A 23,400-nucleotide genomic window follows, 5' to 3' on the forward strand; every position below is an offset into this window, starting at 1 on the left:
TGGGCTCCCAAAGGGGTATTTGCAGACCCACGTATCGGAGCCCAGAACCCTGGCTAAAGATTCTTCCCAAAGCCTGGCTGCTAACCACCCTTCCAGAACCTTCCTGACCTATGACTATTTTCTTCCTATCTGAACATCGCCTCCCCACAAGATGGTGAGCTTCCTTCAGTCCAAGCCCCAACCAGGCCTATTTCAGCTGTCACTCCAGCCCCTCAAAACACCTTGCACACTGAAATCGAACCAGACTCTCTGAATGTGGGTGACAGTTATATGGCTTGATCTCCTGGGGGGAGAGGTGCTGGCAGTTGCATCAGGACCTGTTCCAAGTGATGAACTGGATTTTTGGAGTCCATTCCCTATGGCGGGATACCTTGCTCAGGGAGGGAGTGGGTGGGGGCGGCTTAGTCCTGCCTCAAGTTTGGTATACCAGACCTTGTTGTCTTACACACTGTGAGGAGTGAATGGGAGATGGGAAAAGGGGGAGATGGGGGGTGTCAGGGAAAGAGGATGGAGGGGGAACTGGGGTTGGTATGTAAAATGAAAAGTACCTTGCACACAGTGAGTATTCAGTGAACAGTCATTATACTGGGATCCCCAGGATAAACTGCAGTCTTTGTAAGCAAGAACCTCTACAGGGAGGTCTCTTCTGACATACACTATTTTTCCAAGCAGTGTGTGACCAGGCTGCATCCCATGTTCAAGGAGAGCTAACCAAAACTGACTCAATGCTCAAACACAGATGGTCAGTGCTGGGGCCAGAATCCTGAACAAGAGCTTCCTAGGCACTCCTTTCCCACAAACCCAGGCGGCATGCAGGCTACAGCCCCTTTCTGGCCTCTCCCCTTTGGAGGAGCGCCACGCCACTGTAATCTCTCCTCCAGGTCCTCCATGTTTCAGGAATATGGACACAGACACACACACACACACACCCCAGGTCCTGGATGGATACACACACACTGTCCTCCCAAAAGCCTCTGTGACTGCTGACTTCCTTTGGCAATAAATTGGGCCCCACCTTGTGATATCCGAGACTCTGGAGAGAAGGCAGAGACTAGTATTTTTTTTTATCAAAACACCCCAGCCTAACAGAAGCACGATGAATGCATGAGCTGACAGGCATCACAGTGGCCTCGTATAACAACAGACCACTCAGAGTTGGTTAATTTTAGGAAGGACTTTTTCTCAAATAATAACAACACAGGATTTTTTTAAACACCCACTAGCCCACCAGACAAAAAAAAATCAGTGATTATTATTTGCCGGGTGCCCGCCTAGACCTCGTCCACAAGCACAGGTGGTATTTGTGTAACTGTACCCCTAGTATAAACACACCACTAGCCTCTGATAATGGCCCCTTAACCCTGTGTTTCTAAACATGTCATGTAGGACCTGTGCTCTGTCCGCCACCCCTCTCATGGGGTTTTGAGCATACCCTCCCCAACCCATGCTGAGTGCACAGCTCTATTCGGTCCTAACAGAGCATTCTTCCCCCAGAGGCAGCTTCCCTTCCCCAGGTGCTAAAGCAGATTTTCCTTCTCAGTTCCCAGCACATCAAAGGTCTATTTTCACATAAAAGCACTCAACTGAACACACGGTGGAACAAAGGCTGTTCTCCCCCACCACGGCAGGACTCTCCCTGCCTGACTGGTCCTCCTTCAGACTTGGGGAACCACCCTATGGCACCCAAGGGGATCCTGTGCTATGGCCATCCTCCCAGGCCTACTCAGGCCTCTGCAAGGCATCATACCCTACCCCACTCAGGTCCCAGGGCCTGACAGACACCACTCTGGGGCTGATGTTTGCCAGCAGCAGTCCCTAGGCCTCCCTGGAGTCATTCCCTCCCCCAAAGTTTACCGCCACCAAACCCTGGGGACCCTGTCTGAGTTCTAATTTATTTGCCTGTTTATACTAAAAATAAAAAACATGCCCCTCTCAAGCAAGAAGAAATGGCACTGAAGCCAGCTTGCTGTCACCCATGGGCCTCTAATAAAATAAAGGGACAACAGGAGGAAGCATCAGCTTCAGGAGGCTCTCACAACACCACGCATGGAGCCCAAGCAAACACACACACCCCAAACTCTCACAACACTGAAAATTTTGTCTTGTTTCCGTTCTAGGGCAAGAACCTAGCAAGCAACTGGAGTTTTATGGCATCTAATGTGTTAGTGCCTGGACGCCACGCCCTCAAAAAAGTGAGCATGATGTTCAACTTGATTAATAAGACAGAAATTAAAGCCACAAGATAGGCACAAAGGAACGAGCATGATGACAGGAAGGACCGGTGAGGAAGAGGGCAATGAAAACAACCGCATGGGGCCTAGAGTGTCCTCGAAACAGTGTCCGCTCAAACTGGACTCCCAGGATACTGGGATGCAGCAATTCTAGCACAGACGCGGGTCCTATACACTTGGCGCACACCCCAGATGCGCATGGCGGCTCTGTTCCACACAGCCACAGAAGTAAAAATGAACCTAGAGCTGAAGATAAAGGTATCAGACGTGCGTGCTGGCCAGAAGGAATGCCACAAGCCTCAATCTGTCCTTTTTCTTGTTTTGCTATTTTTGGGGGTCTCATTGTATAGCTTGGCCAGTCCTGGAACTTTCCATCCCAATCCTCCTGCCTCAGTCTCCCAAGTGCTAAGGTTAAACATCAGTCTGAATGGGAATGAAGTCTCCTTGAGTACGGTTCAAGGCAGATAAATCTAAGGCAAGATTATCAAGAACATCCTGCCACGTGGCAAACAGGTGGACGTTCGTACTTGTATGTTGATATTATAGGTATTAGGTGAAATGTTAAATGAAACTCAAGTTGCATTTTTCTCTTGGTGCTTCCTCCTTCCTCTGGGACCTCTCACTCACTCTGTAGAAGCCTGCTTATTAAGGGCTCTCAATAGTAACTACCACTTTTTCTCCTTGAGTTCAGTAAAGCAACTAGAGGCAGGGCGGGGTGGGGTGGGAGCGGTTAGGCCGAAAGGGAAATGTCAACTACTCACTTCGCAAAGCGGGAGTTAGTCTAGCAAGCTGTTATTCACACCACATAGTTAGTGGGGCTGGAACCACACAGCAACACTTCTTTTCTGGGACGTTTTCCCTAATAAGGTAAGTCTGAGTATCCATACCATTGTACGCCCCCCACCCCATCCCAGAGAAGAAACAGGACATGCCAGTGGCTTCCTAGAATCCAACAAGTAGAGGCAAGCATCATCTCTCACCCACTGATAGGAGGTGCTCATCACCTCTGGATAAGATTCTCCCATGGGGCACTGCAAGCAGACATGGATCCTTCTACAATTTGGAACTTTAACACTCCCAAAGGGCCATGAGTCAAAGGACAGGCCCTAGGGTAGCACTCTTAAAATGTAGCAGAGCCTTGAAGAGGCAAAGCTACTGCGAGGTGTTTAGGCTATTAGGGAGTCCCCTAGCAGAGGACTGTGGACCCCAGAGCCTTCTCTTGCTTCCTGCCCACAAGCTGTTTTCCTGCTCTATTTTATGCACTACTGCCATGATGTGTGACCTCAACAAAAATAACCCTTTCTCTATGTAAGCTGATCATCTCAGGTATCTTGTTACAGTAACAGAAAGCTGACTAACACAGGTTCCTTCTCCAGAAACCCTTTAATAAGCCCCTAGTCTTCTGCTCAACTCACTCGCGTGGTGAAGCGTCCCCGTACCATTATTCCCTTCTGCTCCAGGGAGCCCTAAGAGCCACTGGTGGCCAGAGGTTGAGTATCCCCTGCCCTGCCTAAACTGCCAACCCTTCCACTTGTGTCCACCTGTGATTTAACTTATCGCTACTCTGAGGACACCCTGAGATCTGTCACCTGGAACATCCAGAAAGCGACCTTTCATGTCCATCCTTGTATCCATCCATACAAAGATATCCATTCTACGTATACCAATCCTTCCCCCAATACACTCACCACCACCTAAAGTCTGTCCCTGGAACCCTAAGGTGGCATCTGTTCCAGGAAGCAGACCATAGGTACTCCGCCTCCCTCCCTCCTCCTTCTCTTCCCGACCCGACTCCCAGCATCACGTCATCCTACCACACCATAAAGTGCCCCTGCATCTTCTCTCTTCATCGAAGCACGTAAGAATCGGATGTGATCTTAATCCCGTTGTACCTGCTCTAAGATGACAATGACAATTGTTTCTTACTGCAAACTTCCAAGGCTCCCAGCACTGTGCCGAGCAACCTAAAGGCACACACTCAAGAAGACAACCAATTCCCACAGGCAGAGCCATCCAAAGAGACTCTACCAGCTGGAAAGCCTACTACAAAGAGTATTCATACCAGGGACCTGTCATTGGAAGCCTCAATAGATACTTGTACAAATACACGAGATGGGGGAGGGAGGGGAGGGAGAGAGAGAGATTCTAATTTGTCACTGGGGTGGGGAGGAGCCCTGGGCACAGTCCCTGGCAATGTTATAAGTTTTCTAAATCATAATCGCCCACTATCTGTGGAGTAGGAACATTTTTAAAACAAAAAAGGTGACAAAAATTTAACTCCCAGAAAGCTTCCATCCAGGGTTTTAGAATAAACCTCTATACTCATGGAATCAGAGGAAACAAGTATTCTTTCCTTTTAATGCCATTATCTGACCATTACAGGAAAACAAGGCGCTGGCTGTCCAGCTCGGGCAATGAATGCCGGTGGCTGAGAAGCGGTGGAATTAGGAGATCCACAGCTACCATTTGCAGCGGAAGGCATGCGCTAGAGAAGGATCTGCTGTGGGGCCCAGGGTACTGGCAAGCTCTCTGGTACCCGAGGCCTTACTTTCTCAATCTCTAGAACAGGAAGAACCTGTCCTCCCTACACAGATCACTCTGAAAGCACGGAAACCAAATACACCCTCGACTAAACCAAATCCCAAACCTACTTTAAACTTTGTTCTCTCTTCAACTTGGCACTAACAGAACCCTAAGCGAAGGTAGTTTAGAGGGTCCACTGCCCGCGTGACTCAGTTTCCCCTAATGCTGCTAGCTTTCCCACACTACCTTGACCACAGTACAAAATCAACACCAGCTTAAAGCTCCTGAGCAAACTCCAGACTCTGGATTTCGCCAGTGTTTCCACTGATGTCCGCTTTCTGTCCCAGACTCCACGCTGGTATTTAACATAACTTGTTTTAAAGCAAGTGTCCTCTGATTATCTATCTAGTCTGCCTTGGGAAGGAAATGCCCTGGACTAGAGAGAGGCCTTAATCCTCCTTGCCACCAAAGCAGGCAATCTTTGACACAATCTGCTAGCCTCCAAGGAACAGAGTCTGATCTACAGTGAGATTAAAACCCCACACAATGACCAAGCCTCTAAACCCTCTGTGAGCAGCCACAGCCCTGGCCTCTCTCCACAGCAACTAGCCGATATTTAGAAGTAATTTATGTTAATTGCAATCGGGCCTATATGAACACTACAAGGCAAGCTGGCTTCAAACAAAAAGGCTCAAGAGAGGAGCCTAACAAAAAAATTAATTTTGTAAAAGACCTATTTCTATTCCAACTTGTTTTTAAATATATGTTCTGAGTCACACACCATTAACCATCTCAATTTATTAATAATCTCAGGGCAACCAACTCTCTCAGATCACGCAATGATGAAATCTCACATAAAAAAAGTAAATGAAATGCCTACACGCAAACATTAAGCAGGTATTCTGCTGTGGTGACAAGAGAAGACAAGTGGTTGGGGGGGGGGGTTGGGGGGTTTTGTTGTTGTCGTGTTTGTTTGTTTTAACCAGAGCATAGTAGCTCAAACAAGATGAAGGAAGTGTAAACTGGTAACTCAAACTTCGCAAAGAAAAAATCCTCTGTGCTGAACAAATGATTATTTTAGAAATGACTGGTTCAAAGAAAGTTCTCTGGAATTCCCTCCTCCTCCCCACCCCTCAACAAAGGTTTTTGATGGGCGGAGATGGCCCCAGCCTCTCAAAGACCCCCTTCTCTTAGCTAAGGAAATGACAGGGCTGTTTCGGCATTTTTAAAGCAAGAACAAATACTTTAGCTATAAAATCCACTTTGTAGATTGAATCAGCAAGACAGCTGTTTATACAGGAGCCTTTCTTACCCCTCCCCCCTCAAGCCCCTCAGCAATTCTTATCAGGGAAAAAAAACAAACATTGGCTAGAACAAAGAAAAAAATGTAGTTTACAAACCAAGGCAGAGGCAGCACCACCAAATGCCTCAACACTACCTCAGCCTGATGCTCTGGGTGACCCCTCAACACACCTCACTTGTAAATGGAAGAGGGGGAAAAAAAGTCTCCCCAGAGGTGGGCCACTTTTAGCTGGAGGGCCACCAAGTGGGCTCCTATTTGTGGAAGCACTCTCTTGGTGGCGGTGGCAGGCTCATCTTTCTCTTCGTGAGGCTTTGATGTCTGCTCTTTTTCAGCCTGCAGACTCCACAACACCCTCCGCTATTCTCCTCCTTGCCAAGTGTGAGCCACCTCCCTAGCAAGCAGGCAGGGACACCATAGGCTGCGAGGCAAAAAGTGCATTCATTCTGAATGACAGAAGATGGAGGAGGGTGCAGAGGCCACTCAGACCCCCTGGATCACCCATGCTAGGAAGTAGAACTCCCCAGAATCCTGTCCGCCCTGATGGATGAGCTCTCTCTGTTTCCCCAACCCTAAATTTCTTCTCTTCATTCTAAGGCCCACGTCAGCCAGTACACCTTAAGAAAGCTCCCACCAACACTAGGTCTGCCCCCGCCCCCACCCCACATCCTCAGGGAGGTCCCAAACCACCTTCAGCATCCTTCACCTGTTGATTCAACACCTTTCCTTAATGAACTTCCCTCCCGCACAGACTGCAACACCCAAAGGCAGTAACTGGCCCCATCTCCCGTAACCCTAGAGCCACACCCTGTACCCAGCCCAGGGCTCAGAATCCACAAATGTTTGCTCAGTGATCTAGCACAACTCAACTAGCCCCAGCAACCACACTGCTAAATGCTAATTATCACGAGCTGCATGAATAATGAACCAGCAAATGTCTCCTTCTCAGCCAAGTTGCAGGGTCCTTTGGGAGGACAAAGAAGGAATAAATTGACTTGTGGCTGTGGCAGGATGGTTCAAAGGCAAGATGACTGTCCTAGAGGGTATGTGACATGCAGAGGAAGCAGCGGGAAAAGCCCTGGAGTGGTACCCACAAGCTTCTGGACTCCTGGATTCACTTTTTTTTTAACCCCACTTTGAGTTGATCTGGGTATGGCACCCTCGGCTGGTTCAGCAGTGGGGGAAGAACTTAACAAGCTCCAGAATAAACTCGCTTCCTTCTCCCGCCACCTCAACACCCAATGGGGCCAGCCACTCTCCACTTGCTCATCTGCCACAGCCCCAGAGGTTCTGCCCCCTGCACCTGCTGGCACTTCAGAATCAAAGGCAGACGCTTGAGCGGCACCCGCTAAAGTGCTGCCCTGAGCAAACACGGAGGCAAGATTGATGATGGAGGACGCTGTGCTCTCATCCCTCTCCACTCTCTCACTCCTGGAAGAAAAAGGTCACACGAATATTCAATTTGGTGCTGGTCAGAGCAGGATACTCCCCATATAGGATTTGTTCTAGCTGTCAAAAATAAACAAGTCTGCTTCCTGAAGCTTTCCTGAGGGTCATGAACAGAGCAGCTTCCACCCCATCTCCCTCAACAGGAGGGAGGGACAGAACCACTTAAAGGTGACAGGGGAACTTTTTCAGTCTCCTGAAACAAGCCTCAGAAAAAGTAAATACACATCGTCTATCCATCTTCAACATCTACTGAACCATGTCCCGAGACAACTAAGCCCTCGCTCCATATTTAGGGGATGTACTCTCTACCCAGGGGGAAAAATTCTGATCAGACAGTTGAGTCTTTTCTAATTCTGCAAACAATCAAGTAATGATAGGTACAGACAGACCCTGATCCATCCTGAAGAGCCAGGCCAGGGAGCTACAAACAGGACTCCAAGCAGGACTCAGGAAATGTCATGTAGGCGGTTTCTCCCATCAGGAAAGCCTTAAGTGTCTTCCCTAGGTCTGAATTGGGATTCCAGGCTTGGGATCCACCTAGGAACAGCTCTGAAAGCCACAGGTGCTCAATGTCACCGACCAAGTACTGGCTTTTGTTTTTAACCTTTTCCTAGAATAAACCGGGTACCACAGTTGATGGTTATCATAAATTACTCAAAGTGAGTTTATGAGTCCCAGAAAAGGACTTCTGCAGGAAACATTTCCTAGTTTTAGAGTCAAGAGGTCAGTTAATTACTGAAAATGATCTTACTCTGAAACCCTAAGTGGAGAAGAATGACCTCCCCCTGACCTATTTTGTTGCTACGTCAGGGTATTTGTCAGAGTATTTGTCAGGTAGGTTATCTTCCTATGGGCACATCAAATGAGAGGACTTTTTCCTTCAGCTCCAAGAATCTTAAGCCTCTAAGACAACCGACAGAAATACCCCAAACCAGCATCTCCAACCCCAACACTCGAATAACTCACTCACTTCCATGGGAGCCATGGCATCATCTCTCTGTGTGAGCAACAAGTCCACAGGCTTCCGTACCCCTTAGGAGCACAGGCACCTCAGCAGCTGAAGGTCTTAGAGCGATCCCTCCACCTCCATTCCTAGGAAGTACTCAGTGGGATTCTGACACCACTGGCTGAGTGCTCCTCTACCTCCCTAGAGACCTCACTCCGCCACCCCAACTCGTGCTATCAACCCTGAGGCGTGTGCTCGGAATGCCCTGCCATCCACACTGACTGCATCCTGCTCCTATGCCAGCCCTTGTCTCCCATGATGCTGCTAAAGGCTTTCGTTAAAACATATAAATTCGGACCCTGCTTTTGGTCATCTGGGATGGATCCTGCATGCAGGATCCCACAATCGCCAAGCAGAGTCTCCATACTTAGGCTTGAAACACAAATCTATCCGCATCACCCTTCTACACCCCCTGCCAACCCCACTCTTCCTCCCAGGCTACTGCCCCCAAGCTCTGACCTGCCCTGCTTCAAATGCCTTCTCAGTTCCTAATGCACTGGGCTCTCGGGCATTCTGCTGAGTATACCTGTCTCGTGGCTTCATCCCCTACTCTGTTACCCAAGAACATTTTCCACCACCCTCTGCAGTCATGCACCTGACACTCACCCCTTTACCCGCCCTTAAAGACAGAGACTTTTTCATGTCTATCCTGCTTCCCATCCTCAGCACGATGCTCAGGCAACCCATGGTGCAAATTCATCTGGCTAAGTTTATTATGTGAATGAACCCTCTCTTGTCCAAGCTAGTCGGTTCGACTGGGGTGCCACATGAGACCAAGGGGTCGATCCCACAGCCTCACTCTGTTGTCCTACACTTGGCAAAGGCCTGCTCAGTGGCTAAGCACTTGATGGCTCTGTGCCAGAGAGGAGACCAAAGCATAGGCACAGCTCAACATAACCCAGTCCTACTGCTGGGAAGACAATCCTAGTGCAGGCCCCACCAGTGGTGGGTCAGCTGTGTCGTTCCATGGTGAGAGACACCGCAGAGCGGACCCATCTTCCAGCATCCCCTAACAGTACTAAGCAGCGTGTTTAGCTGTTATTTCAATAAGCCTTATTAAGACCCAATTTTCTTGGGTCTTCTTTCAGATTCTGCAGCATTTAAAAGCCTCGGTGCTTTAATTACATTAGGAGCACCTGTATATATTATGTGCAATAAATCAACTTTAATTTACCACCACACAAGGCTATTCATCTTCTCTGGGTTATTTATTGCTCAGTATTATTGGTGCTGAATTGTATATCCTCTCTGCTGTAAGAAAGAACAGTTGGGGTAAGAAAAGCCAAAGCCGTACTGCAGAATGCTCCAGGATGCTGATCACACATGTACACAGCAAAAAAAGGAAAGAAAAAAAGAACCATATAAGCGAGGCTTGGCAATCTGCTCCGTGCTATTTTCCTAAAACACTCCCCAAACATTTTGATGTTTTCTTTTGCATGCACACACATTCCAGTCACCCACTGAAAGGACACAACCTGAAAAACAGGCCTAAGGCTCCAGCTCTTGCTCCAACAGAGCAAGATCTGGGTGTGGGGGAGATGGCTCAGCGGGAAGCAGGGACAGGGATACTCCAAAAGCCAGGGAGACAGTTCCTCCTCTGTCTTCTGCGGTTCCCAGTTCACTATCAAGGTGAAGGTCTAAATCAGATTGCTAGGATGAGTATGTGGTGAAGGACACTGTCCCTCGCGATAACATGACCCTGCCATTTCAAAGTCACTAGGTCATCTGCAGACCACAGGTCAGTGACACCAGAGACAGTCAACACTGAATTTTGGACTTTCATCATACCCAGGAAATGGTCTGTGAGAACTTCCTGCACAATCAGACTATGAATCACTGTTCTGGAGCCAGTGAGCTCAGCAGGTAAAGTTGGGGGGGGGGGGGCTTGCTGCCAAAACTGACAGCCAGAGTACAGAGTATAATCCCTGGACCCACATGATGAAAACAAAGAACCAACACCTACAGGATGCTCTCTGACATCCACAATGTACATGCGCACCTACATGCACACACACAGAATATATAAATGTAATAAAAATAAGGCATCACTGTCCTAAAACCTCAGGAGCACAGCTAACTCACAAATCCACTAACAGAATATTGCCCCTGATGAAAACAGCGACGTCCTCACCCCCCCCCCGCCAGGTTCCAGGCTTAGTTCTTAACTCCCACACTGTGTAGGCACTGTAACTCACATCCCCACTTCACGGATGAGAAAAACCGAGGCACTGAGAGAGTATTTAACTGGCCCAGCACCAGATCTTTGTAACTCCCTGGTAGGTCTGTCCTCTGAACCCACAAGCTACCCGGCCACTGCAAGGGCAGACTCCATACACCTCCCGCTGCTATGTGGCAACTCGTTGGCACCGAGTCCTGGCAAGCCAAACCTTTTCTGAAAAATAATTCATTTTTAATAAAAGCCTAAAACTTCTCTTCAACGTGCGTGGGAAAGCCAGTTCCTACAAGTGACAGATCTGTGTGTGCCAGGGACAACTTGTGAGCATGGAACCGAGTGTTGAAGGCACCAACACAGGACCAGAGTGATGTCACACTAGTAAAAGAAGGTCCCTTCCCTGAAACACTGCAGAGATGGGAATGTGAGCAGAGGACATGGCTGTCCCCGCCCACCGTCCCTCTCCCTTAGCAACAGAGAGGGCTGTCAGGAAAAGACCACACAGCTCAAGAGCACTTGCCTGGTCACCCGAGGCAGCCCAAGCCTGGCCGCCGACTCTGTGTGTTTCCAGGCGCTCTCCTGCTCTTCCACTCCATAAGCAGGCTCTAATGCATGCGGAACAGAACCTCAGAACCCATACAAGGCTTCCTTTCTCAAACAGAGGCCACTTAAGGGGCCAGATCAATGATTCTCAAGCAGAAGAGTATACCGCCAGGAGACACTGAGAGAGCCATGCGGACAGGGTGGGGCTCACTGGAGTCTCAAGACAGGGACCAGGGACACTGTGTTTCACAACACAACCCCTGTCTCCTATCTCTTTCTCCCTACACCACACACACAGGTTTATCTGGCCCCAAATGTCAACAGCGCCAAGACTAAAACCCTAGGCTAGGGCACTGGCAATAATTAAACATTAACACCATAGTCACACCAAAGCCCCCTCAGTGCCTTCAATCACCACCCCCCCCATGTTCCTACCCAAAGAAACAGGAATCAATTGCCTCCAATGCCATCTTGAAGTCACGACACAGACCCAAAGTACCAATTGAGCCAATGGCCCCGCATATATGACTTAAGGACAGGACCCAAGAAAAGGAGAGTGACCTAGGAGAGAGGCTGGGACTCAGTGATACTAATTCTTAATTCCCCAGACCAGAAGGTGGGATAGGGGCTGAAGAGATTTGGCAGAGAGAGGAGGGGCACAGCTAACCCACAAGGACAGGGAACCTAACTGCACACTGTGGCTTCCCAGCCCAAATCAGCAAAAGTGAGCAACTGATGAGGCTTTGGTTACAACATGCTCCATGTCCCAGCAACAACCATTAAACACCCAGGTTGGCTGAAAAGTCAACCCTGGCGAAAGCCCTGTTGGGTGGCAGGCACTGCATGAGGTTCTCTGCAGAGTATGTACGCTTCCTATTAGCCACCAAGTCTGATCATCTTCTTTTCAAAGGAGGCGTATGGAGAGACCTACATCAGGGTTCGGATCCCAGGGCAATCTCCAAGGAAGGGTCTCTAACCCGCACACCACCACCTGTTCTTAAGGAGAAGAATAAAGAGGGAAGCCCAAACATGGCCTCAGGGCTCCGGAGGCAACTCCCAGCCTACACTCCTCCACTCCAGAGAAATAACCTGACCTCCCTCACCTAGGGAGGCCCATTAAAAAGACAGTCCACTCACGGCTTACAATCCTTCCATTACAGAACTCGGTGGTCCCTCTGACCGGCAATGGTCTGGGTATAAGTGCAAAGCTGACTCTGTTCATCACCATAGGAACATGGATCTCTTCCCCTCTTGATGCAGCTAGCAAAAGAGCCCATTTGACTGCTGATCAACTACACAAAGGAAGCTAGGAACCAGGGTACCTGGACCATTCGGAAGGCTTAAATGAAGCCAGAAAAGGCCCCTTTGATGCCCCTTTAAGAACAGAGGCAACAAAGCCGGGCGATGGTGGCGCATGCCTTTAATCCCAGCACTCGGGAGGCAGAGGCAGGCGGATCTCTGTGAGTTCGAGACCAGCCTGGTCTACAGAGCTAGTTCCAGGACAGGCTCCAAAGCCACAGAGAAACCCTGTCTCGAAAAAAACAAAACAAAAAAAAAAGAACAGAGGCAACAAGAGGGCTGTCGGATACTTCCATGAAGAGTGGACAGACAAAAGGTTCCAAAATGCTTCCTGAGCCACAGTCACAGCTTCCACCTGGGACTGGACGGTGACGCAGAATTCTGCACCTCAGCACAGACCAATACCATGATTCGGGGGTAAGGTGGTGGCAACCTGTAAAGTGCCCTCCATCTGCTCTTACCACTGCATACCCCTCAAGCCCGAGCAGAAACCGTCGAAGAAGCACCCCACAGTCCCACACGGTGGCCTTCCTGGATCAGGGGCCCCGGGCAGGCTGGGTATTCCTAAGAACAAATTAGCCTGTGCTACCTTCCACCCCTCTACTCTAATACCACCATGCTATTCCTGGGCTCCTAAGATACCCTGGAGAAGATGCAGTTCACAAAAATGGTTTAGTTCAGCAGAAAAACAAATAAATAAAAGCTCCTCAAGATCTCTGATCTGAGAAATACTGGAAAAGACAATGAATCTGGGGGGAAGGGATGCTTATTTTTAGTAATTTGTTTTTATTTTATGTACATTTTTTTTGTATTGGGGGTTTGGGGGGGTTGTTTGTTTGTTTTTGCCTGCATGTATCTCTAGTTACAGATAGTTGTGGGTGCTGGAAACTGAATCCAAGGTCCTCTGGAAGAGCAGCCAGTGCTCTTCATTGCTGAGCCCTCTCGCCAGACCCAGAATGCTTTCTTATGAACAGTCAATGCCAGGAGAGGTGCCAATTATATAGCCTCTGCCATGCAGCTGCCTCCAGACGTCCCTGTGTCCACATCTTGTCAGATCCAGCTGTTCTCTGGGCCTCCAGTCTTAACCCACTGACTGCGTACAAGTCTAAACCCAAGCAGGCATTTTAACAAGCACCCCTCAGTCCCTCCCACACTGCCCATTCTTCCCAAACAACACACCTTGCTCCATTTTGTTTGTTATCTTTAACAGGTGAGGGCAAGTTTACTGGGAGGTCATTTTGCCCCAGGAAACAAGCAAATTAAGTTGAGGCCCGGGGAGGGCTGGGAAAGGCACTCCCCAGCACGCTGGGGACCTTGAGCCCTGCAGTTTTAGGCAGGAAAGGTCACTGGCACGCAGCCCCTTGTTTATGGAGCCCGGAAGCTGGTGAAGTGGTCACCTCCAAGGAGCACAATTAGCAACAGCAGCATGCCAAATTCTTTTATTGGTTACCTCTGCAACCCTGCAGAAGTCTGCCTAACTCCTGCAGAAAAGAGGGAAAGAGAAGTATTCTCAGCAGGAGGGGGAGCCAGGGCTCCGTTTATGAGCAATTAGCGAATCAATGATTCTCAGAGATGCTGATTTAGACCAGCAGTTCTTATTAGGACCCTCGAGGAAAAGGCAAGGACACACAGCTTCCAGGAGAATCTGCCATTCAAAAGAGGGAGTGCCACAGACGACTTTCCGAGGCTGCCCACCCAGAAACACTTAAAAATATGCACTCAGTCTGAAGGCTAAAATCTATTTAAAAGTTAGCTCCTTAAATGCCAAAAACCAGTGGAGGCTACAGCTGGTAGTCTCATTGACCTACATGAAATTATTCTGTCTACAAAGTAGGACTGGGACATGAAATTGGCTATCAGTCAAAAGAGAGGGGGAAACAAATACAAAGAGACAGACAGGGCTTGCACAGAAGGCTCATCTGAGCCACAGGACCCTTCACGCACCCTCATCAGAAAGGCAGGGGCAGCACCCAGGTCCCTCCTCCCACTCCATCCAGGAAGGATGAGAAGATATTGATCTCCCAGACAAAGAGCCTACAGATTTTTTTTTTTAAGTAAAATTCTTCACAGCCCCAAACACCTGTTCAAGAAATCAGAACTACATGACAGAAAATATTCGTGGGGCCTCTGCTAAGGGACAGACAATGAGAAAAGAAAACATTTCTAAAAATACAGAGAGGCTTGCTGGGAAAAATAGGGCTCCAGGGCCACAGAAGTTCATAGAAATACTTCTTTGAGGAACTGTTCCTGTAACTGCTTTTAAACATCTAGTTCCCAAACCATAGAATTCAAAGCAGCTACACGCAAAAGCTTCCCAGACATAACTGGGGGTTCCCAGGGCTCCCATCAGCTGATAATGCACGCTTACACAAGCTCTCCCTGGTCTCTGGCAAGAGTCTCCCCCACTCTCTTCTTCTCTCCCCCACTCACTACTCTACTAATCTCCCCTCACCCCTCCCTCCCTTCCTCCCCCACCCTCTTTCTCCCTTGCCCTCCCTCCTTCTCTTCTCTCTGTAACAGAAGCAGAGACAGTAACGCAAACCATCCTACACTGCTCCACTGGGAAACTGCATGACTGTTGGGTTGGGCTGGGGTTTGCCATATTGTTATTTATCCACTTTACCTACTTGAAAGACATGGCAAAAGCAAGAAAGAAACGCTTTATAGTCAGGAACGTGGGTTAACTCTGAACAGTCCCCACGGCAGACAGTCTTAGGACTCTGCTATTTCGCCTGGGAAGTGAAATGGGGGTCAGGCCCAGCCCCCCCCCCAATTCCCCTTTCCCTCAACCTATTGCTCCATGCCTATCCTGAAGAGGAATCAATTTCTTCAAAAGCTGGAGAGAAACATTTGTGAGAAAGCAAAGTGGAGAGTAAATAAACCCTAAAGGACACCAGACAAAGTAATTTTAACACTGACACACTGTTACCAACTTGCCTTTCCCAGGGTAAAGGCGAGAGCATCGACTAGCAGCTGGCACAGGCGCACTACAAACTTCTGACTCTAACTTCTCTTCTTATACCAGCAGCAGGTTGGAACCCCTGACAGTTCAGGTTGATGGCCAATCCTCAAGAGCCAACCCACCCAGTGGGAAAGATGACATCACTAGTTCTCATCTCCATGGTGACAAAAAAAAAAAAAGGAGCTGAAAAAATTTCAGCAGACAGAAAACTTTCTTTGCGTTTATTATCTCTTATAATATTTTAAAATTTTGTTACTAGGGTGATGTGCACATGGAGGTTGGGGAACAACCCTCTGGAATCGGTTCTCTCCTTCCACCTTCACGTGGGTTCTGGGAGTAGAACTAGGGTCATCAGGCCCATTGTTGGGTGGCAAGTGCCTTTGCCCGGTGAGCCATCTTTATTAATAACAAATTAGGATTATGGTGCTCGGTGTGTGGCAGCAGTCAAAACTCACCCTCTCTCCCTCCTCTTACCCTCGTCACTTAAAGACAAACTTTACAAATTTCAAAACAGGCTGTGACTGCACAGCTGCAGGGAACAAAGCTGCCAGGAGAAAAAGCACGCATACGCACCTCAAAAATACATACGCGGGGCACTCGGGTTTATTTTTTGTTTGGAGTGAGAGACATGTCAGTTTAAGTAGATTCTGGGCCAGCAGCTGCAGTGTACGCGTCACGGGGTGTGGGGGGGGATCGCAAGGGCTACCTCCAAAACCTTGCAACCAGGCAGGGTGGCGGGCACAGCCCAGTCAATCAGACTCTTACAGTAACACGGAGAAATTCAAAAGGGAGGAAAAGGAGCCAGTGCTTGGTCACTGCTCGGGTTGAAAAAAATATAGCTTGGGCTATGCTGAGCCAGGCAATCAAAGCAATGTGCTTCCCAGTGGAAAGTCCAGGCCTCTAACACGTCACTTACCTGAAGGTAGTAGCTATTCTTTCCTGGTACTGTGTCTCTTTAAAACCTGTTTACAAATACAGAGCCTGCAACAGTTCCTGACGGATCTCAGGGACGGAAACACAGGCCAGCTGGGACCGCACAGGAGTGCTCCCTGCCTAGGCCACTAACTTGCACCCTTTCACCAGGAACCTGAGATAAGCAGTCTCTAATCCCAGAGCCTGCCCTTCTGGAAAGGGCACCATGTCCTTGGCTCTTTCGACAACCTACACGGGGCAGGACCGCCCACCCAACTTTGCTGGCTCTGGAGCAGAAGGTCTTCTCTCTGCCTTCTGGAGGCCCTGAGTTCTGCCTCTGCTTCAGGGGATCTGGAGGGGGACTCTTTCTTTCCCATTCCCTCTCATCCTTTCTTCCCTTTGTATCTACAGGCACGAGCTCTAAGTGGCTTAAGGCTTGGCATTCGTCTTAGGCACATCTATAATGGATCAGGAGCTGCAAACCTGTTTCTGGTTATGACAGACAAATCAGGCCCTCCCAAAGGTGGGGGGGGGGAAGTGACAGACTTTAAAGGGTCTGTGAGACAAACCCATTTCTGGGTTCGGCCCACAAAGGAAGGACTTCAGCCTCTGGGGCTGACACTCCAGACTGATCCCAGGTGGTTCCTGCATATAAACTCACCAGCCACATACTTGGGAAAGTTCACTGGGGGGAGGGGATTCCATCCCTGCTGGATAGTGCTTTCCAGAAGCCTGGTGAGTATTAAAGGGAAAAGGAGAGGAAGCACGTTGGCCCCCTCATCCTCCTCCTCCCCAAAAGCAAGCCCCACACAGTGAACACAGCTGCAGGAAGATTAAAAACATTTTATTGTTTAATGACTAACAAGGGTTGCTGGACATGGGCAATTTAAAATCAAATACAACTCCTGACAGCCATTTACAGTTAAAGGTGACTGTGTTCTTTTAAAAGCAGATTGTCCCTACCAGGAGAAGAACTGTGCATTGAGGGACTCAAATGCCCATTTAATTATTAAAGCTGTTAGCTGGCCACTCCAAATGAATCCCTTCCATGGATGCAGTTCCCTAAGAAGGAAACTCTGGCCCCACCAGGAGCATAAGGGAGACGCCAGTGAGGGGTTGAGTAATGTCTTGTCACCAAAGTTAAACAGTCAATTATAAAACATTCCAACAGATTCTCAAAGAACATCTACCTACGTGACAGAGATTTACACAAACCTGGAAGACAAGCGGTAATATTTCCCCTCTACCCACCCTCTACCTACTCCTCACACTTCCATCACCGGAGAGGGGGAGGAAGCAGGGCGCGGAGGAGATACCGTCAAACAGAAATCAATTGTGAGACCCAGTTACTTATCTGACATCCCACAGTCCTGAGAGACAAGTTGGACACACACAAGCACACTAGCGTGAGCATACCCAACACTTCCTTACTGCCTCAGCAAGAATTATGGCTCAGGAGACCCAGCACTAATTTTAGTATCAGATTTATTATACAGCAGGAGGTGGGAATTCTTCAGGCCTGTCCTGTCTCCATATACCTTCCAGACTTCTCCTCGGAGAAGCAGTAAGAAAAATAACATAAAGAAACTTCCCGGTTACTAACACCTCCCAACCCTTGGCAACCGCAGCAATAGACCACCACCCTGATTCCTGAGGTCTTTCAAAGCCCTTTCTGGGTGTTTCTGAGGGCCCCCATCACTAAAACACACCCTCTGCTTTTTGTTTAAAATAAGTCTGTCAACCCAAACAAAGATTGAGAAACCCAAGGTTGTAAAACAAGGTTATCTCAAACATGGTCAGAAACTGAACCAAGTGTCAACTCTTTCCCCCATCTTCTTGCTTTGATCTCAAGAAAATAGAGGCAGCAGGGAGGTCAGAGCAGGGACAGTCTTTAAATGCTAATGTCATCTGTTGATCCCTTCAGCCTCATTGCATGTTCTAAATGGACGGAATCTACATCTTTAGGTTGTTTTATCTCGGGCTTTACAGCCCTAGTTAGAGCATCCTTTTCTCTGCCTATTTGACCCTGACTTTTCTCTGAGTTGCCCTAAGGAGTAAACTATACCAGTTCTCCCTCCCCCATTTCTTATACAAAAGGCTTGGTAGAGACTAAGTACTGGCTTCTGACCGGCCCACCTTTCTTGTGTAAAAGCAGAGGATGTGCCTCTGCAGCAGTGATCACGTGTGCAAGACTGAGGTGCAGTGTGTTGAAAATGAGGCTTTGAAAGCACTCTTGGAGGGCCAGTAAGATGACTCAGCGTGCCAAGATGTCAATCACTAAGGCTGATAACCTAACTTGAGACCTGGGACCCACAGGTAAGAATCAGCTCCACAATGTTGTCTCTGATCCCCACATTGCATGCCATAACATACAACTCCCTCCCACAAACATACAACACACACATATAAAATAATAAAATGTCTAAAATACATAAGAATAAGAAGGAAAAGGGCCTGTGCAAAGGTCCAGCTAAGGGGCTACACTCAGCCCGGAGCCTGGAGCATCTCCCTTTGTACCGTGCACAAGAAACCATCATTTCTGTTCTCATGCAGGCAGGGTCTGGGACTCTGTCCACACACACCAAAGTCTAATTGGTCTTACACCCTCAACACTTCCTAGTCCTGTCCTACAAACCACCAAGCTGATGCTGCCTCTCAAGTGCACTTCAGCTCGGCCTCCTGGTCTTTACCCTCCACAGTCAGCCATCTTTGCTCCCTGGGATCACTGCGGTAACTTCCGTCCCAAGTACATATCTGCCGGGGCTTCTCGCAAGTCATTTCGCACACAGACTGTCAGTAATCTTGCCCCAACTCAGAACGGCCTATCTCCACGCTCCACTCCCTCCACTTGAGCCCTTAGAGTCCAACCAGTGCCTGTCTATTTCCCAGCCTCACTGCCCACCCTCAGCATGCCAGACACCCCGACTTTCCACAGTACGCAGAACACCCCTTGGTCCTTCCTTCCCCAAGTTCACTCTTCCAGCTCAGCTTTGATGGTCATGTCCAGGAACCCCTCCAAAACCCCTACGGGATGTCTGCTCCCTTGCTATGAGAACGACCCACCGTCTCTGTCGCATTCAGGGGAACCGCATTTCAGTAAGGAATCTTACGAAAACTTGATTCACGGACGTGGCCTTGTAGGATGCAAACTCTACTGGACAGAGATAGGGCTGTCCTCCCCCAACTATCTCAGTACTCCCCACTTTGAGCCAGGCATAGAATATTAGCCTCAGAACAATTAAGTCCACCTTCTCCAGCACTCCCCAGCCCCACCACTCAGCGCCTGTCCCACTCCCTGTGAACCCAGATCTCCTGCCCGTCATGCTCTCTAGGAACTTTTCCTTCCTCTGGAGTCTCGACCCAGGAGAGCTGACGACACTGCTGTAACGAGAATCTTCTGCTCTCACTCCCCTCCCTGCAGATATATTCCTTCGGTTTCTAAGCCCAGAAGCTTCCACGCAAAAGCAAGAATGTGCAAAGGAGAGTCGCCCTATTTCTCAGGACAGTTGAAGCCACCTCATCAAGCAACCAAGGTCTAGCCCGGTTCCTAATTAATATTAACCCTCCAAATCAGAGTCACGCTCAGAAATCTTGGATGAAGAGACACAGGGCGGGAGGGGAGTCTCCAATTTTCTTTTTACTTCATCTGGAAAATTAAGAGCACCGCTGATTTAAACAAGAAATCATCAAGGAAAGCAATCACAACTCCACACGGCCCATAACTCGATGGACTTGGACGTGTAACCTGCCACTCGCATGTGCTGAAATTAAAGTAACTGTGGGAAGAATAGCAATGCCAGCATGGGCTGTCTCTCCTCCTCCACCCTCCGAAGACATAACGACCCCCAAGAAGCCTGGAGAGGAGATCCGGCAAGAGAGCTTTTCTACTCGTCATACTAAACCAGCAGAAAACTGGCCGATGACTTCCCGCCATGGTACACCCCGAGACTCCCGGAAAGGGCAATGAGCACAGACAGCCCAAGCCGGGAGGGGCTGCCAGAGACCCTCCACTCCCAACTCGACTCTTATTTGCTGTTTCTGTATTAATTACAATAAACTGCTTCATAGCCTGGCGACCACTTAATGGAGCAGCAAATATGGCTTTTTCCCTACAATTAGTCAATGTAATCTGCCGCTGTTCCCTCCTCCTGGCCACCCCCTTGGCTTCCGCATACCCTATCCTTCCTCTCACACACTAACATCCACAGGCACGGCGCCCACGTTACAGGTCCACTTGCAATTACTCCCAGCCCCTGGGAAATGACACCCAGTGGACATCAAGTAGACAGGCCTACCTTGGAAGAAAGCAAGGAAATTAGGACCCCTGAGGCTTTCCCAGGCCAGACAGGAAGTCTGAGGGTCAGCATCTCCCAAGAACTGGCTGAGGACCGTGGTTATTTTCCTGAGCTCTGTCAAACTTACCCCACTCATGCAATTGGGTTCGAGGGTTTGCAGAGTAAAATCCAATGTTCCATATCCCCTAGAACCCAAAGGCTTTACAAAAGAGGTGACTTTGCCTATCTCAGTAATCTCAGGTGACATGTCTGTCACCTATCCTCACTCACAACTAGAGGTCTTTTTTTGTTAGTTTTTCTAGAAGCTACTCTTCCCTTCTCATCAGACTCTCACCACCCAGCTCTGCCCTTCTGGTTTGCCTCCAGCACCAATGAATTAATCCAGGACTAGAAGTGCCAACTAGGAACCCTGAGGCATTTCTATGTCCTTGAATGGGGTTTGTGTGGTATGCAATCCCGAGGCAGTGCCCTTTGTGCAAATTAAGATCACCAACCTCTCGTTCATCTCATGGGCAGGTAGAAGATGCACCAGCTAAAGCATGATGTCCTCACCCCATCAGGACACTCTGTAAACTTTCCCATTTTCTTTCCGGTTTGGTTTTTTTTTTTTTGGTTTTTCGAGACAGGCTTTTTCTGTGTAGCTTTGGAGCCTGTCCTGGAACTCACTCTGTAGACCAGGCTGGTCTTGAACTCAGTGATGATCCACCTGCCTCTGCCTCCTGAGTGCTGGGATTAAAGGCTTGTGTCACTACTGCCCAGCTAACTTTCCCATTTTCAAGACAGCTTTTTTGTTTGTTTGTTTTTCTTGTTAGTTACTGGCTAGCCTCAAGATAGCTACAGAGTTGCGGATGGCTCCAACCCCTGCTCTTTCTAGAAGTCTGCCGCCACTTACAAAGTGCTGAAATTACAGATGTGTGATACCATAAGCAGCTTTCAGAAAATGGATTTAAAGGGCTAGAGACAGGGCTCAGCGCTTAAGAGCACTGGCACTCGTCTGGAGGATCCAGGTTCAAGTCTCAGCAGTCTTACAGTGGCTCATAGCCACCTGCAGCTTCAGTTCCAGAGAAATCCAATGCCTTTTGGCCTCTCTGGGTACCAGGCATGCACAAACACACAAGCAGTTAAAACATTCAAAACACAACGTGGTAAGAAGTTGAACCTTGGTGACTTTCTCTAACTGCACACACACACACACACTTTTTTATTCCTCAAATATTACATAAAAAATATGTAAGACAGCAGACAGTGGCACATGCACCATCTCAGGCAGACAACAGTTAGCCAAACTTGTCACAGGACAGTGCCCTTCCTAACAGCTCCTAATTCACACATATGTAATATTCCATGTCCTAGACACCACGTTAGCATGTACTATGCTAAATCAGCTCATCCTCGCCACAACCCTGTGAAGGTGCTAGAACCTGTCCATTTTACAAATGACAACTGAGTACGGAATACTTCAGACAATGTGCTTGGGGCTGCACAGATGGTACCTGGCAGAGCAAGGATTCGAACTCAGGAAGCCTAGTTCAGGAATCCAGGAAGCAGTAACACCTCAACAGGAAGTGATACAAATAACAAAGTCCATGACTTAGAAAGCACAGGGTCAAGGGATGGGAAGCATCCGGCGTATATGCAAGATCCTCACTTCCCATGTTCTCAGGTCCCAACCTGTACAACACCGAGTCGTTCACAGGGTGGCTTCATGTCTCTGTCCGGAAGAACTAGTCAATTTATCTCTTCTGCCAATAAGCACGACGAGAGCCTGGAATATGAGAGGAGCCCTCTGGAGAGCTCTTTATAGTCCACGCACACAGGGACATGTCTGAGGACGCTGAAGTTCCAACCCACGAGGGCTTTCCCTGGCGCATGAGGGTTTTGTTGGCCCAGACCTGAAAGTTCTGCAAAAGACTCATTTCCCATAAACACAACCACGCCTTCTCTTGGAGGCCAGGGGCTCAGCGCAGCCTGCCTCTATCTGAGGGTCATCTCATGGGTGGCTCAACTCTACCGCAGCAGGGTCATGATAAAGAGGGGCAACCAGGAGAGCTGGTGCTGGGAAGGCATGGACCGAGAAAACAAGATGATGTGGCAATAAAGACAATGATGACATGCTAAGGAGACATCGTGCCAAACACAGGCTGCAGTCAGGACCTGCACTCTTAAAGGCTTGAATTAAATTCTGCTGGTGCATGCAGCAGAAAAAACACACAGCAGGAGCCAGTCCCCATTGCCCTATGGTGTCAGCTAGCTCTACAGGTGCCTGGGTACGATGGAAACCATCTTTAACAAGGGTTATGACATGGGACATGAAGGGATGTTAATCTGTCCACTATGTACAAGACAAATGCATGACTGGACCCAAGGATTCTTACTCTTAAAGACGTTCTGTCATTGTCTACTTCACTGCCCCTATTAGTGTAGGAAAACAAGCCCTGAACCTGGCTCCCTAGTGAAAAATGCAAAATGTGCATAATTAAAATTATACTTGTGAAATTCAAACACACTTTAATTTCCTAAGGGCCCCCTAATCAAGTCAGAAGTTCTCACTAAAACCAATTATCTGCTTTGAAAACAGATGAGGAAACATATAGACTGAGCAGTCTTAAGGAGATGCTCAGCCCAGGGTCCAACAGCCTTATTTGAGCCACCTTCCCCGGGTGGATGGGACTACATAGGAAGCAGCTGGCTTCGCCTAAGCATTATC

The 23,400-nt window shown here is 48.6% G+C and overlaps 1 protein-coding gene across 7 annotated transcripts in view; it reads right to left on the reverse strand.

The window, feature by feature from the left end:
* Msi2 (musashi RNA binding protein 2) overlaps window positions 1–23,400 on the reverse strand; it is a 371,618-nt gene that overhangs the window by 330,792 nt on the left and 17,426 nt on the right. The gene's annotated exons all lie outside the window — the stretch shown is intronic.

The sequence above is a fragment of the Microtus ochrogaster genome, chromosome 7 (assembly GCF_000317375.1).
Source record: "Microtus ochrogaster isolate Prairie Vole_2 chromosome 7, MicOch1.0, whole genome shotgun sequence".
Taxonomy (NCBI): domain Eukaryota; kingdom Metazoa; phylum Chordata; class Mammalia; order Rodentia; family Cricetidae; genus Microtus; species Microtus ochrogaster.